The sequence below is a fragment of the Microtus oregoni genome, unplaced genomic scaffold (assembly GCF_018167655.1).
Source record: "Microtus oregoni isolate MIOR12 unplaced genomic scaffold, Mior012 000002F_ref0000024, whole genome shotgun sequence".
Lineage (NCBI taxonomy): Eukaryota > Metazoa > Chordata > Mammalia > Rodentia > Cricetidae > Microtus > Microtus oregoni.
This window is the reverse complement of record NW_024543061.1, coordinates 83,893,408-83,910,171: the sequence shown is the minus strand read 5'-3', so window position 1 is coordinate 83,910,171 and position 16,764 is coordinate 83,893,408.

Here is a 16,764-nt window from a genome sequence, read left to right as displayed (position 1 = left end):
CAGTTATTAAGACAGATTATTAAAAAGCTCTTAATTACAAAGGAATAGGATAAAGTCAGTGTTCTAAATTAACGTGTTTTTTTTCCTAAAATCTGTGTTCCCTCTTGTTTTCTTTTAGGCAAGGTCTCACTATGTAGCCCCGACTGGTCTTGAACTCACAGCAGTCTACTTGCTCAGCCACACGAGTGCTGGAATTAACGGCATGAACCACTACATCCAGCTCTCGTTTCTTGAGTTGTAGAGATATACAAGAGCAATGTGACTTCACCTAGGAGGCTGCTGTTGACAATATCCCTGGGTTTCTCCAGGGGGGTTATGAAAAGGCCTATCTGTGCATTTAGTATGTTTAAACTGTAAAGGAGGCTCAAGTCCTGACCTGGAGATTGCAGCGGAAGTAGGAGAGCCTCCCCAAGCTGTTCTGACAGATTGTGGGATAGCAACAGAAACTCAGCCTTCAGAGCATACAGGGGGCTGCAGAGCCTTCTTGGCCCTGCTGGAGACCCTGTGAGTTTGATTGGGAGGGGAAGATCCAAGAGCTGTTTTTATTCTTATCTCTAATTCATATGAAATGAAGATATGAATTGTGAATATTTAGAGACTGACTCCTTTCTGTACCTTAAAAGGAAGATTCAAATAAAAACAACCAGAGTCTATCCCCAGAGGAGACAAGTATGGGTGAATGCAGCATCTCTTTAACAAACCAAAGGATCAGGGAGCACACGGGGGCGGGGGAGGGGAGGAGGTTGTGTTTACTGTACTTTGTGTAGCAGTCAGGATTGTAGTTCCTGAATTTGCTCTCAGCTGAAACTTAACCTGCAAACCCTCTCTGGTCTGGTCCCACTGGAGATCTATCCGCGTGTCTCTCAGGTGGACATGCAAGTCTTCAAGGCCAGGTAAACCCCCTGGTAGACACCACAGCCTCTTGGCTCCACCTAGGGGGCATCAGAAGGCAAGGTGGGCCGGGAACAGTAGGGTGTGTGTCTTTGTTCCGTCTGACACCGGGGAATGCAGGCTGCCAGTGGGCTCTGCAACCGAGGTGTAACTCCTTTCCTTGACAGTTTGTTAAGGTGACCTTGTGTGTTCCAACATCTACTCACCAGGAATTGAAATCTCAGCCATTTCTGAAACAAGCATTACCTTGGTTGTATTATTAAAAAGTAACTGTAAAATGACACATGAGTATTATCGTATGTGAGCTGTAAGATATATACTGCATGGATGTAGAAAGAGACCACTCATCTGGTGGTCTTTACACGTGTGCCTTGCATGTAGCTGTTGCTATATGTTCACGTGTCCAACATGTAAGGAAATATGCAGAAATCCTTAGCACTGACTTAATTAAATGTGCGTTGAAAACATTAGGAAAAATTTAGTTTTTTTAATAGTTGAATTTTTTCTTTTTGTAAAAGTGTGATCTTTAAACTCTGATAAGCATTCACAGAAATATTCCTAAACCACCAGACAACTGAAGACGTCTGTCTGTGTCCATTGGGTTTGGAGATCTGTCTTGCCCTATGTGTGTCTGGACGTGGTGACTAATTCACAGGGCAAAATACGCTGAGCTGTCTTGCTGAAAGCTGAAGGGGGAACTCTCATTGAACTCACCTCTTCCCTCTTTCTTCCTCATTCATCATCTTCTTCCTCTTCCTCCTGCTCTTCCCTCTCCCTGTTTTGTCCCCCCCCCCCCCTTCCCCTTTCAGTGCTCATAAAATTCCACCATCCAGAGCCTGTAGCTTCAAGGTTATTTTACAAACAAGTATACGGGACAGCACAGCTGTCTTCTGCGCTTTCCAGCACCAGTCTCTATACGCCAAGTTGTTTCTGTGATCATTTTTCTCTTACAGGAAATGGAATCAGAGGGTCTGCATTGCTAGTCTGCAGCGATCATTCCCTCTCCAGGCTTTCCAGTTGTTTCGAAGCCTGAGTGTCTAAAGCCCGAGAGTTTCCTGACAATGCAGAACTTGGAAAGCGAGTTCTCTCTCTTAGCAGCTGAATGGGTTTAGTAAGGCTTCCTCAGGACACACAGAAACAGGTAGATGGTTTGAGAAGACATTTTGAATACTCTTGGCTTTCTCGAGTACTTAAAAGAAAACATGATTTGGAAAAGTGAGTTTCAGAAGTGCTTTAGGGGGTGTTTTACCACCCAGTGTGATGTTTTGCAGTGGGTTCATGCTTGTCTGTGTGGACTACTTATGACATTTGTGTTTTCTGAGGGACTTACTTAGCTATTTTAAGGTGCTTACTAAGCTTTATTTGATGAGGGAAGTGTGGAGGAGAGGGACCCTTTGAGTGCTAATTCCTTTGCCCATTTTTAAGTAAATATTTTTGTTTCAGCTGGTGACCATGGATTCAAAATAAAAAAAATCTTTTCTTCTTCCAACTATTAACATCTGAGACCTTTGCTGTTATGTCTACGTACCTCCCTAGCCCACACAGTAGGCAATAGCGTCATAAAGAAATGGGAGCTATATCCTATGTCACATACAACACACATGCATCTTATTGTCAAGTAATTAACCAGATGCAAATGTGGTCATGTTAGATTAAATTGTAGTAGATGCTCAATGTTTGTGGGAACTCACTGGGGTGGAGAGTAGGGGTTCCCTGCTTGGTCATCTCTGTGAAATGGAAACAGTGAGCTTGTGAAACCTGCTGGGACTGTGACCACTAGGTGAAGGAGCATGTTCGGATCACATGGACTGTTTCAAGCAGGAACCTCTCACTCAGCTACGTGCTTTTCATGGCCCCAAGGATCCCGCCAAATGGATGTACTGTGTCCAGTGGAAGAGCCACCCTTCCTATTTGTGCACAGTTTTCAGGTGTCTCAGTCACTATTGTATTACTGTGAAGAGACACCATGATCAAGGCACTCATTGTAGGAAAACATTTATTTGGGGGCTTGCTTACAGTTTGAGGGCCTAGTCCATCACCATCATGGTTGGGAACATGGTGTCGTTGAGCATGAATGTGCTTTTGAAATTCAAAGCCTAGCCCTAGTGACACACTTCCTTCAGCAAGGCCACACCTCCTAATCCTTTCAAGCCTCTCAAAAAGTTCTACTCCCTGGTGACTAAGCATTAAAATATAGGAGCCTGTTGGGATGGTTTCTTATTCAAAGTGGGGTTTCTCATTCAAATCGCCACATTGTGCAAATTAGTTAGGGTTTTCCATATCAGCTGATTTTATTATCTTAAGTTTGTAGAGTACCCTTGATTTGTATGTGATCTTTGTAGATCTGAAGGGACTCTGAGCTCCTAGAGTATGACTGTGGGTGTGATGGTGGCTCTTCCTTTAGGGGTGGTGAGAAGGCAAATAAGGCTGACATCCATGTGACCTCAAAGCCCTTTTGTCATGCAAAGCTTATCCATGGGCACAAAGATGATTATAGGTAAGATTTAGCATTTGTGGTAATTAGAATAGACAGTGAGAAGATAATGATAACAATAAATCAAAGGATATAGGACTTGGGAGATGGTGGCCAGAGGATCCGGAGTCCACGTCCAGTCCAGGGTACGTGAGGCTCTCGGAACCAAATCAAACAAACATCAATAAAAGCCAAGTGGAAGATGAAGGGACAATTGATCTTTTTGAGTTTGTACTGGACCTGTAGACAGAAACCATGTGGACAGGAACATGCCCGAAGTCATGGTAACTGAATAGCAGTGCCGGCGTGACAGCTGGGATTCAGAGAGGTTTGAAGGGAAGTTTACGGTCTTCATAGTTTATTTCTAATCTTTTCATCCATAATAAACTCTAAAAGAAAATGTATCAAGCAATCGTTCTAAGTAGAAATTCCCTTTGAAGAATTGCATGAATAGGGGCTGGAGAGATGGCTCCGTGATTAAGGGTTCTTGGAGCTCTTGCAGAGGACTAGAGTCTCTGCAAGTGCCTCAGTCTCTCACAACTGCCTATAATTCCAGTTCAAAGGATTCCATGTCCTCTTCTGACCTCTGCAGACACCTGCATGTATATGTGCATATATACATGTATGCACATAAGTCAATAATAAAATAAATATTTAAAAAGAGAGAATGTAATTTATGAAGGCAATTATCAAGAGACAATAAAAGAACAAAATAAGTAATTGTTAGGTTTTGAATTAGCCTATTTATGTTACTAGAATATCAGAGACTGGGCAACTCATAGCTTACAGACATGTGTTTCTCACTGTTTGGAAGTCAATGTCTTTTGAATGTGGAATGTTCCCCACAGCCTCATGTGTTTGAACAATGGTTACCAGTTGGTGGCACTGCTTGGGAAGCTATGAGACTGTAGGGGGTGGAGCCTTGCTGGAGGAAGTGGCTCTCTGTGGCAGGGCTTGAATGTCTTCCAGTTGGGTTTCTGACAGCCGGAGGCAAGTTCAGTCAGCCACTTCACTCTTGTAGCAATGGCTTCACCACCTGAATGGGCTGTGTTGACTATGAGCAAGCACTACAGACCTTCCTTTTTATTGGGTTATTTATCCCAGCAATGAATAAAACTGTGTGACTGATTTACAACCTGAATTGCAAGGTAAAGGTGCAGCCTGGGACAGTACCAAGTGCAGGAGAGGGCTGCTCCATTTTGAGAATGGTGTCTTGCTGGAGGATATGAACGCTGCCTCTTCCATGACCCAAGCCTTTTGTAAGGCCCTGAGTTCCATCTGTAGCGGCTCTGTTGTCATGATGTAGAAACTTCACGAAACCCACTTGGTCACAGCATTGCTCTAGTGACCTCACTACCAAAGGCATTTGGAGGTTCATATTCAGAATATTGTGTTAATGTCCAGTGTAGATCTTGGGAGTGTTTTGAGTCAGCCTTCTATTGACCCCACTGCACCTTCTGTTTTTTGAATGTACCAAGCTCCCCACATCTTTTGTATCCCCACTGTGTCTATTCAAGTGTCACATGACTGTCCTCAGTTGGTAGTTACACATGGTGTGTCACCTGAAGATCACATTGGTGCCCATGTCTGAACCACACAGGTATGTTTGTTCCTCTTTAACACTTTTCTTTCTTTCTTTCTTTCTTTCTTTCTTTCTTTCTTTCTGTGAACAAGCAATGTGTCCATCTATATTCCCTTCTCTGGTGACATCATGAAGCAGGCTTCTTTTTTGCTCCTAGTTCTTCCTGCCAATCACATATACTTAGGATGGTGTTTAAAGTCCAGCTAAGTAGACATAATATAAGGCTAGATCTCCTAACCTCCGTTTGCATGGGCACTGGATAAGTCGCCTCATTAGAAGCAGAGTAGGCCTAATTCTTCCTTGTTGCAGTCTTCATCCTTTCACATTTGAGTTGTGAGAACTGTGCTTGTAGGTAGAGACTTCCCTAGACCTTGGCCCAAGGACTACTGCTTCTTCCTTCATCCCTGTACACTCCTTATGATGTTCTTTGGGTTGGGAGTGGATAATCAGCAAAAGATGTCTCCGCAGTGCCTCCAACAGTTTTGGGCTTCTGTAATTTGGAAATAAGCTACAACAGGGTACTATAGTGTTGTGGTCTCTCCAGCCCTTCACACTATGAAGCTGCAACTCTTCAATTATGCATCTTTCCAGAACTCTCTAAGCTGCTTTGAAAGGTACCCACCAGCTTGCATACCGTGAACCACAGCTGGATCCTTTGGCTGGAATGTACCTGTTGCAGTCGTGTGCTCTGTATGCATGCATGCTTATGCGAGGGCATCCCACAGAGGTGCAAGTTCAGGGCACATTAATCAAAGGGTTAGGTGTTGATAAAAATTGAAGATGGGGCATGACCCTAATAATGTCTTAGCACAGTTGGGGAAAGAACATTGAGAGCATCTCCCCAGCACAAAGATTACCTGCTTGTAATGTCAGTGAGGCAAGATCTGTGTAAAATGACTGGAAAAGAGCGAGTAGAGGGGTTAGGACCATGCAAAAGCTGAGGAGAACTTCCGGTTCTGCCTTTCAGGTGCGATATTTCTATTTTCCGTCTATTTGTCTTCTCATTAACTATAGAAATCCAGAGGATGAGTCACCAAGTGCCCCATTCCGACTCAGATGGCATTTTTCAATAAGGGCACTGTTTCTTGCAGAGAATATCACATCGCACTAATTGTCCTGAAAATCCCCTTCTTAGTTAAAATTAAAATCTTCATCCTAACAACCGACGAAACCGCTTGCCAGTGTGTGTTGTTTCTTGTTCTTTGGAGGCAGATACAGTAGGTACAACTTCTCTCCTCCTTTGGAGGAGTAACTCTGGTGAGGAAAATTTACAGCAATTGATTTTGTTTTGTTTGTAGCTGTGGCTATAAAAACTCTCAAGCAAAAGTAAACAGTACTCGCGGGGCAGGGGCATGGTGGTGCGTGGGCGCACCGTACGCTTTATGGTCCTGATGATGCGAACCCAAGTACAAGGTGTGATGGCTCCGATTCTACCATGTGTCTCTGCTTTGGCTAAGTCTCATGCTCCATTGTGCCTAGTCTGGCAACAGCGGGGCCGTATTTAATTCTCTGCTTGGTTCCTCAGTCCCCGAAAACAGCAAATGAGCTTCTCAAACGTCAGGTACCAGCCCTGGAAGAGCACATTAAATACCAGAGATGTCTGAGTAACAGTAATGGTGGGAAAGTCTCTCTCAGTCTCATTCTTTGTAAGGGGTTGAAGCAGGGCGGGGAGGGGGACGTGGCGGGGGGGGGGGGGGGGGGGGGCTGGTTGCAAACCGGGAAGAATGGACTTTGTCATGTGCAAATATGGTGACCATAAATGGTGCTGGGGGCCTTGCCATTGTCCTCTGAGTCTGCCATGGGAGAAAGCGGGCCAAGGGGAAGAAAGACACGTTTGATAGAGTTGTGAAGAATGTTTGAATGGCGACTGGGTGTTGGGCATTGTCTTGCGGTGACCTCAATTCGGTACAGTAGAGACCCTTGAAGGCACTGTCTGAAGTCACAATACTGCCATTCTCCTCCGCTTAGTAAAAGGGATTAGTTAAAAGGGTGGCGTTCCGTGCCCAGAGTTCCAACTATTCCATGAAACAAAAGGCCCGAAATGTTTTTGAAGTTATTTTTAATTGAGTTGAACTAATTTAATAAAGGTCCTACGGAGGAAAAAAAAATAAAGGAATGTGATTGTTTTATGATTCCTCACAGATGGAGTGGACATTTATAGCATGCTTTTCCTTTAGTGTTCCAGAGAACAGTAGCCCCATTTACAGCTACTGTTAGCAATTTAAAACTGCTCCAAAATGAAGTCTTTCAAGAAGTCGACAGCTTCTAAATAAATCTGTCTGATAAAACTGAACATAAACTGCATCTGTGGTTAGTTTGCCAAAATTAATTCTACATTTAATTAGAGATAGCAGTCAAACATATTTAATAAAAAACAGTCTTGGAGAGTAAATCAAATGAAGTCAGTTTTTCGCAGACGGTAAGCTTTTTTTTCTTTTTCTTTCTTTTTTTTTTTTTTTTTTTTTTTTTGGAGGAGTGATGAAAAGAGCTCACCTCTCTGATTCCCAGTTCCCTGGCACTGTGAGCTCCAGGGAGCCTGCGGAAGCCAGTGAGCTCCACTCTGCTTCCAAAGGTTCCTCCATCAGCTAGGGGAGAGAGAGAAAATGATCACTTTGCAATTTCTCTATATTTCATCTTTGCATTTTACTTTGATGCCCTAAGTATTATACTCACAAGTCATGGGCATATTACTATTAATAATTCCAGAGGCCAGTTGATTTGATGCAAACTTGTGTGTGTATATATGCAAGTATGTGAAATTTTCCTTTAAAGGATTTTAAGATTTCTCTGGAAGTCTTGACTTCTTTTTAGAGAAACAGAAATAGGCGATAGATAGATAGATAGATAGATAGATAGATAGATAGATAGACTGACTGCAGTATCCTTTCCTCTCAGATAAAGACTTTTGGTCATTTGATTTGCCTACTAAATGTCTGTTCCTGGCACACTAAAGAGCTGTGGAGACATGGAGACACACACACAAATCGCAGGTCTCTCCCCGAGCATCAGATACTGTTTTACAACAGAAATGACTGGCAGTTCAAAGAGCAAACCAGCAGATCTTCAGACATTGGGAAATCCAACAAAGTCCAAAGTACTAGTGGAGTTTCCAGATGACAATAGAATAGAGCAACAAAAATCCCACGTTAGAAATAAAGCCAGTGGCGTATGAGAATCCATGCAGAGACTAAAGACAACTTAGCCAGAATTGCATTTGTTTAAAAAGTATGGTGTTTCTTTCTAGGAATGTTGGAAGATGAGCAAACACTGTCCTATATATTATGGGAGATAAAACTGCTATACTTAGCTGACATCAAATAGTTTGGATTAGAAGTTAAACATTTATTTATGGAGCTTAACGTGACAGTCATAGGATGATTAATCCAGACTAAATATGTTCCCAGATAGCTACGTGCCTGGTATTGTGTAGTTTTAATGCTACTTCTGACTAAAATGCATTAGGGCTTAGATGGTTTGGGTTTTTGATTTTACACATTCAGTATCTTTTCAAAAAAAATAGGTTTTGAGAACACTTTAATTTACCTTCTCAGTAACTTCATCAAAATTTCCATGGAATTTTTTTTTTAGAAAAGCAGACATAAAAGTAATACTTATTCCTAAAGTTAAAAGAATTTATCATAATTTTGAGGCTTGCCCCACCCACATAGCTTGGATAGCATTCTAGGAAAATATATAATAATGCAGAATGTTTATCTACCAGCTGCTCTTAATTCTGTCATGAATAACGATGTCTAAATGCTGCTATGTTATAGCTGCTTAATAATTTAGTAAAATACAGATCAGTTATAGGCGTTATGTAGAAAAGATAAGTTTTAAAAGTGGATATTCCAAAACAAAGTGTTAATTGGTTAAGTTATACTTTACCAACTAAATCATTAATAACATGAGTAACCCATCTTCCTCACTAGACAGTTGGTAGGTAGGAGATGGACAGCCACTCACACACACACACACACACACACACAAGCACACACACACACACACACACACACACACACACACACGATCCAAAGGAATGATAATTTTAACTAGTGACTTCAGTAAGGATTATTGATGCACCCACTGGATAAGTAAATGTCCCGTTCACGTAGTTAAAATAAATTAAGACATCAATATTTTTGTCATGCCCTGTATCTGATAGAACTTTGAAAAATAGCTTTCAATTGTCTCAATTCGACAGCTTGATTTAATTTTTTTAAGTGAAGAGCTGTAGAAGTGGGAGCTGACAGTTAAGTCTGTCCCTTGTGCCCACGGCAGGCTATCCTCTCAGCTCCTACTGGAAGAGTCACTTTACCTGGCTCAAGTCAAGGCAGTCTTGTACCCTGATAAGCAGGTGCTGGTTGAAGCTTCTCTAGAGCAGCATTTGACTTAAGTTCTACGATCAAAGCATTTTGTTACTTTAAACATACCCTCACCTTCTTTCATCGTTTTGTCTAACTTCATGTTGTAACAATAGAAGCATTTGCTGTGGAAGATAGGCCCTGTTCGTGTCTGGGAGTCATGGTAGATTTTGCTGAACCTCGGATGTAAAGATCAATGCTGAAAGGAGAAGTGAAAGAGTCTCGCTCTCAAGACAGTAAGTAATGTCTCTGCTTCAGAAACTCTCCACTGAGAATAAAATTCACCGTCCACTTGCTGCTAGGGCGGTTGAAATTTTATTAAGAAAGCCAAATCAAGTATATCTGATATATAATGTCAATATATATGCTAGATGACAAAGTAAATGTGTATGTGTGTGTGTGGTGTGTGTCCTTGTTCCTTGAATCTGGCATGCTGTAGTGTCAGCTCAGGGCCTAGAAAAGAGCTCTCCATGAAAACGCGAGCACCTCTGCCTCATCGGCATTCTCACTTTCTCTAACAACTTGACTCAAGTCTCCTGTGAGTAGACAAACCACCTTTTCCTGCTCAGGTTACTCACTGAGTAATCTCAATGATAATGCCAGTTATCTTAAAAATGTAAATCTGTATGGTTGGAGATATGGCTCAGTGGGTAATGCTTGTCTTCCCAAGACCTGAACTCCATCCCCAGAACTCACCTTAACGAACTGATGTGGTGGCCCAGGCTTGTGTTGCCAGTGCTGGGAGGTGGGGACTAGGCTCACTGGCAAGACGTCTGAGGTTACTAGACAGTCTCGAGGTCAGGGAGAGTCCTTGTGTCAGAAAGAAGTGGGGGTGCTTGAGGAAACACGTCTAAGCTCTGACTTCTGTGCACACACGCCCACCTTTACACACGCACACACACATATTCATGCACATGCATACTTTTCAACAAGAAGAATTCCTTTATATAAATTAGTAATTTCTTTTAATTGACTCCATTATGTATATACATGTATGTGTGTGTGCATATGTACGAGTGTGCTCAGGCACGATAGTCAGAAACTTAGCTATCAGAACACCTGAAGCCAGATAAACTAGAACCTTAGTATCTCATCCCTACAAAGCCTCTTTCTGCATACCATGCAGTCTGAAACAGGCTTGTACAGCCCACAGAGACCCCCCTCCTGCATGCCATGAAGCCTGTAACAGCCTTGCACAGCCTACAGAGCCCCCCTCCTGCATGCCATACAGCCTGTACAAGCCTTACACAGCCTGCAGAGCCCCCCTCCTGCATGCTATGGAGCCTGTAGCCTTGCACACCTCACATCCTACCTATAACTCATATTCAAAGTTAAAGAACACTGTCTCACCTGTGAAGTGGTCCTTCCCCACATGTCCCTTCTCCCACATACTGTGCTATAATCCCTCTACCTAGAATTGTATTCCTGGCCCCAGTCCCTATAAACAGTCACTTCTTAGACACCTCTCTTAAATCCATGTTTTAAAATTACACCAGTCAGCCGGGATCTATGTTGCCACAACACAAGTGGGGACCCGTGAGAGTGACATGCAGAAGCCACTCGAGTGTCACTGTGTTGTCCCCGTCGTCTGCAGTCAGGATTTCCTCAGGCACAGGCTTTTCTCGGTTCTAATAATATGACTCTGAATTGCCACTGAGTAAAAATATAATTTTCAGAGTTCCCTATTTTTGATATTATTTAGATATTTCTAAGTTATTCTTGAGGATTTTCGAAGTTTATGTATGGAGCGTAGCTTTCTGAATTGCTGCTGAGGATGTTGACTTTAAATCACCGATTGGAAGCATAGCTTCCGTTCTCATTTGCTACGTCTATGTGTATATGTATTTATTTACATCTGAAAAATACCTTTCAAAGGGAAGTATCGCTTTATATAAATTAGTAATTTCTTTTAATTGCCTCCAACATTTTGGTCTCATGTGGATTTTTGAAGTTGCTTGCACCTTTGATGTTTTATTAATTATTTCCAAGGTAGCTTCCTTTCCAGGGTGAAGCATACATATTGATTTTGCGTATGATGAGGACTGAAATTTCTATCTTGGCACCAATACTTCTTGCAATCATATCTAGAAAGGGCTTGATCGTTTTTTAAGCAAGTCTCCAACCGCTAACTGTTGGCTGCCAACGTTCCATTTAGATAAGTGAAGAGGAGCTTAGAAATTTCACACATTCCATGTGTGATGGGAAAAACCCAATATAATGTATTAAAGATGCAGCCTTTGGAAGGAAAACAAGGAGCGTCTTGAGGACTGTGTGCCAGTCTTCAAAGGTTTGCAGTCAGGTTTGGTTCAGAAAAGCCCTTGGATATGTTGGAAACGGAGCTTGGAAGGGACTGTGTGGTGTGTCGGGAAATTACCGCAGTGAGCCTTGGTTACACGTAGAGTGCAAAGCCGACTGTGGTTGCATGACAAAAATTGGTCTGTGTCGTTTGCCACTGCCAATCTTCCTGATTGATCCAGACTGTCGGAGCCATGGCTCTCATATGGCGTTCCATATTGATTGTTAAAATCTGCAAAGATGAATTATTTGGCGTGTATATTTTTTTTCCATCCCATTGGCTAATTTTCCTTGTGTCAAAGAGTTTTAAAATATTTGACCTTCCTTCTCAGTTCTCGGTTGTTAGCATGACTGGGAGGAAACGGAGAGGTATGGCTGCTTTTTCGTTAGACCTGATCAACGTTACTGCGATGTCACTGGCAGGGGGTGATGCGGAGAGCCCATCCCATTAGATAAGTCATTGTGCAGGGGAATCTCAGCAAGTCAGTTGCTTCTGTTTCTAGGGATGATTTAGATTTATTTTGAACGTAAATGGCATCTTCACTGGAAGAGAGCACAGTAGAAGCCCCATGCCAAACCCAGCCCTTGAGAAGACTTTGCTGACTTCCTGGTGGTCACAAAAAGGCAAAATAGAGATGTGGATTTTTTTTTTTACTTGTACAATTCGTATGCAATTGATCGAATGTGAAAATTCTTCAGAAATTTTCAAATTGAAAAGATCGTGCTTGCGTGGAGAGGACAGGTGACGCGGAGAACTTCCTTTAAATTGCCAACGGTGTCATTACAGAGCAAGCAATGAGAATGCTGGCCTGGGCTGCTGGAAAGAGCCCACGGAAGAATGGAAACAGATGGTATTATCATTCTGTCCCAAGAACTGTGTGCTTGCTTTCTGGTCAGAATCTGATTGAAGTTTCTGGAATTATTGAGTGGATAGATAATAGAGAATAGGAAAGTGGGTGCAGAGAGGCTGTGCCAGGCCTTAAATTCTCATTAAACAATCCGCTCCCTCATTCAACAGACCAAGGCTTGGCTTCTGAGGCTTTATATGGTCGATCCCTCTCCAAAATTTAAGAGAGAGAGAGAGAGAAAAGAAAGAAAAAAATAAAGAAGAGAAATGCACTTCTTTTAGGTGATGGTTTCCCTTTTAATTAGAGGAATATCCAACTGCAGGTTTGATGAAAGCAAATCATCTCAGTGGTTTCTACGACGTCTCAGATGGCCCATACCATGTAAACTCCAGGGGCAGGGGAAGAGGAGGCTTATTCAACATACTAAGTCAAATGAATAAGCTCTAACCACTTTTGCCTTCCACCTCTGGCCGTCTCGCGCCCCAGCTTCCTTCCTCCACCCTTAGTCCTTCCAGCACCCTCTCTGTCCATCCTCTTCCACCTCTAACTGCATCTCTTCTGATTTGCTGCCGAAAGAAACAGAAGGGAGCAGCATCCTACCTCTGTGGGCAAATGTAGCTATGTTGGGATCACTCACTTGATACGGTTTTTGCATCCCTGTAGCTTTCCCTGGGCCTCTGTGAGCACTTAGAGCAATGAAAGAGGGTTAGCGAAGCCCAATCAACCCACCAAAACCACGCCATGCCTCCTCAGGGTTATCTTCAATTCGATTCCTGCAGAAGGGCATGTGGACTCTGGATTTGCTTCTTCCAACCATGTCTGCTGTTTGAGAAACAAAAAGGAGTTCAACCATATCTTGAAAAGTACAACTTTTTTCTAAACATGTTTCTTTAATTCTTGTTGTCAGTTTAGAATTAGTCTATAGCTTTGTACTGACGAACTTTACAACTAAACACTGTTGTTGCATCCCTCACTTTAGAGTTAACTAGTATTGTGTCCTGAGACCTTGGACCATATTCTTCTTACATGAGAGAAGGGGGTTTTACCTTATTTAGTCATTTTCAAAAGAAATTACTGACAAATATATTCTTGATTTTCCATTTTTATGTTATTTTTTAAACTGAGGAAAATCTGCAAGCCCTGTTTCTAACTGGCATAGACTATTAATAAAATGAAAGGGCTATCAGTGGGGAGTTGGCAAAAGTGCGTTTACAGAAAGAAAAACAAGGAAAGAAATCAGAAGAGCAGAAGTGGACTTTCCCAGGTCATGCAGTAGAGTCAGACATGAGTCGGGATTGACATGGAGACGTAAGAAAAGTCTCAGGTCAGCACTGACAGCAATTCAAGAGCTAATGCACATAAAACCATCTTTGGCGGGTGGGAGGGGGTCGCTTGTTCTTGGCTGCTACACTGGAATAGCTGATAGTAAACCCACAAGAAAAAAGTCACCTTTGGCTCATAGTTTTGCAGTCCCCAGTCCATGGTCTAATGGTTTCTTGGTTCCAGGGCTGTGGGGAAGAACACCAAGGTAGGACCTGACATGTAGTTGTCAAAACTGGGAAAGATGAGAGAAAGAGGAAGAGGCCTTAGCCACATAGCCCCTCTTCAGCACAAAACCCCAGTGACGTAAGACCCTCTCAGTAGAGTCTGCCTCCTAAGGGTTTCACCATTCCGGGAACACACAGACCTTGTGGAACATTCGATTTCTATAGTGTGGCATATGCCATCAAGTTTCACTCGTAGGGAAACAAACAAACAGTAAAGACGCCTTAAATTGAATGTTGAGCTCTCTCTTTAAAAACATAATTTACAGAAATAAACATTGAGCCTGACACCAGGTTTGTGTGGGAGGAAGGTAAATTTGGGCTAAATGACTGATGTGCTGTCTGGGTGTAAACATTTGATTCCATATTGCAACTGTCTGTCAGTACTCGCGTCATTAATCAAACAGGTACCCAGACGTACAGCCATGTTTAACTCTGTTTAATGCCGTTCGTGTTCTAATCAGCGCTGGGGATTATCCAGGTGCAGGTGGTAGCTGTGTTTCGCCTCCGGTTTCAGATTCTGAAATCATCGCTCACTTCCTAAAACACTCAAATCTGAGTGCGCATATTTGGTACCATCCACCAGGTCGCGATCATTGGTGGCATGCTGTCAGTGTGCAATCCAGAACTCCTCGGATGCACCGGAGTCATAGAGGCAGAAGAGAGCCATGAGCTATGGATGCTCTCTCTCATGGGCTGGCGAAAGGCAAGGAGCGTTTTCTTTCCTGCTTGGAAATGTCCGCAAATTCTTAAGTAAATTACAATTCTTAAGGAAAAATTCTTGAGTGAAGCTTTAAAACCAGAAGGGTAGCATCATTGCATTGAGGTGTCTTAGACCTTACGTGCTAAACTGTGCTGGAAGGAAGGGTAAGTACACCCTCTCTAGGCAGCAGGTACTCCAGATCTTCGCTGCAAAGTTTAATATCCAGAGAACGATTATTGAACTTTTTGTCGTGTTATTGTGTATGGGTGTTTTGCTAACATGTGTGTCTATGGTGATGTGTATGCTCGGTGCCTGCAGAAAGCAGGAAAGGATGTCAGATCTCCTGGGACTAGAGTTCTAGATGGCTGTGAGCTGTGGCTCCTGAGTAACAAGTCTGAGTCCTCTAGAAGAGCAGCCGGTGCCCTTTACCGCTGAGGAATCTTTCCAGCCCCCGTGAATCAATTTTATTCCAAATCTCACTGCTTTAAAGCTTCAAAATTCTCAGCTAGGTGTGGTTGTGCATGCCTGTAATCGCAGCACTCAGGAGGCAGAGGCAGACAGATCTCGGTGAGTTCGAAGCCGGCCTGGTCTAAGGAGCAAGTTCCAGGCTATTCAGGCGGTCCCTGTCTCAAGAAAAACAAATAAACCAAGAAACAAAAACCAAAACAACAAAACACCTTAAAAACACTGTTGCTTTGAAAGACAGCATCTATTTTTCCATGAAAACATCATGATCGGTTCACTGTGAAAGGTCATCTTGAAGAGAGCTGAGCTGCTAAAAAAAAAAAAAAAAAAAAAAATCGCAAATGAGGAGAAAATGGTCATAGGTTATCAGCAATGTGTCAGACCAGTAGGATTGTATTAGGAGTTAATTAAGAAGCCTTGAGAGGTGTTCCACCATTTTATGAAGTTTATCTGCGGAGAAAAATCCCCCATATGAGAGCAAGAAGGAAGAGACAACAAGCAGTGTTGCTATTCAGAGTTTCATGCGTGGATTACTCCTCCTCTTCCCTCAGCCAACTCCATAAGCAGTGAGGAGAGCTTGTGCCAAACAGAAGGGGCAAATCTGAATCCCGACTGGAAACTTCTGGTCCTTAATACAGATGTTTACTAGAAGATGATAGACAGTCCTTCAGGGACCTGGACACATTTTCATGGGTTCCCACGGACTCTCACTCCTAGCTGGCAGTTTTATTGAAAATGCCTATAAATCAAAAGAAGGAAGCTACACATAATTCTCTTGTCATCTCTTCAAGGCAATGATAGTTACCATGCATGTAAGTAGATGGGCTGTTTTTATAGACATAGCAGAAGACCACGTGTCTGTGGAGTAGCATAGCAGTTGCTAGAATGCAGACAGAGGGGCCTGGACCACAAAGATTGGCATCACAACCATCCCTGGCCCCTACAATCTCACAATAGCAATCTTCATAATTTTCTTTTTCTGTTTTTTTCCTTCCTTCCTTTCTTCCTTCCTTCCTCCCTCCCTCCTTCTTCCCCCCTCCCTCCTTCCCTTCTTCCCTCCCTTCCTCCCTTCCTTTCTCCCTCCCTCCCTCTCTCCCTTCCTTCCTTCCACCTCCATTCCTTCCCTCTCCCTCTCTTCCTTCCTTTCTTTTGTTGTTCTTTTTATAAGATGTTTGTTGACTCAAATTAAACTTGAGCTCCTGTGCTGTCCGGTTGGGTAAACTAACACCCTCCAAATGCATCATTATTGCTCCTTCTAGAATTAATGCTGCAGCTGGAAGACTGGCCTGTGGTTGCGCTCCTCCGGGGTTCTCAGGACGGATTCACTTGTGTGCCTCTGACAGTGTTAAATAGAGGAGAGCATTAGAGGTCAGAACAATAGCCTCTCACATACACAGTTCTCAGTCTACCCCACTTAAGTGGCTGGTAGGTTAGTGAGAGAATCAGGGTACCTTTGTTCTGCTCCAGCATTCTCCGTGATTTCTTCACGGTTCCACATGTTCTTCATGTGAGGTGAGAATGTAAGAAGTTTCTTGTAGCGGTGGAGATATATCTCAGGGCATAAGCCCTTGTTTAACTTGCTTCTCATATAAGATCTGAGTT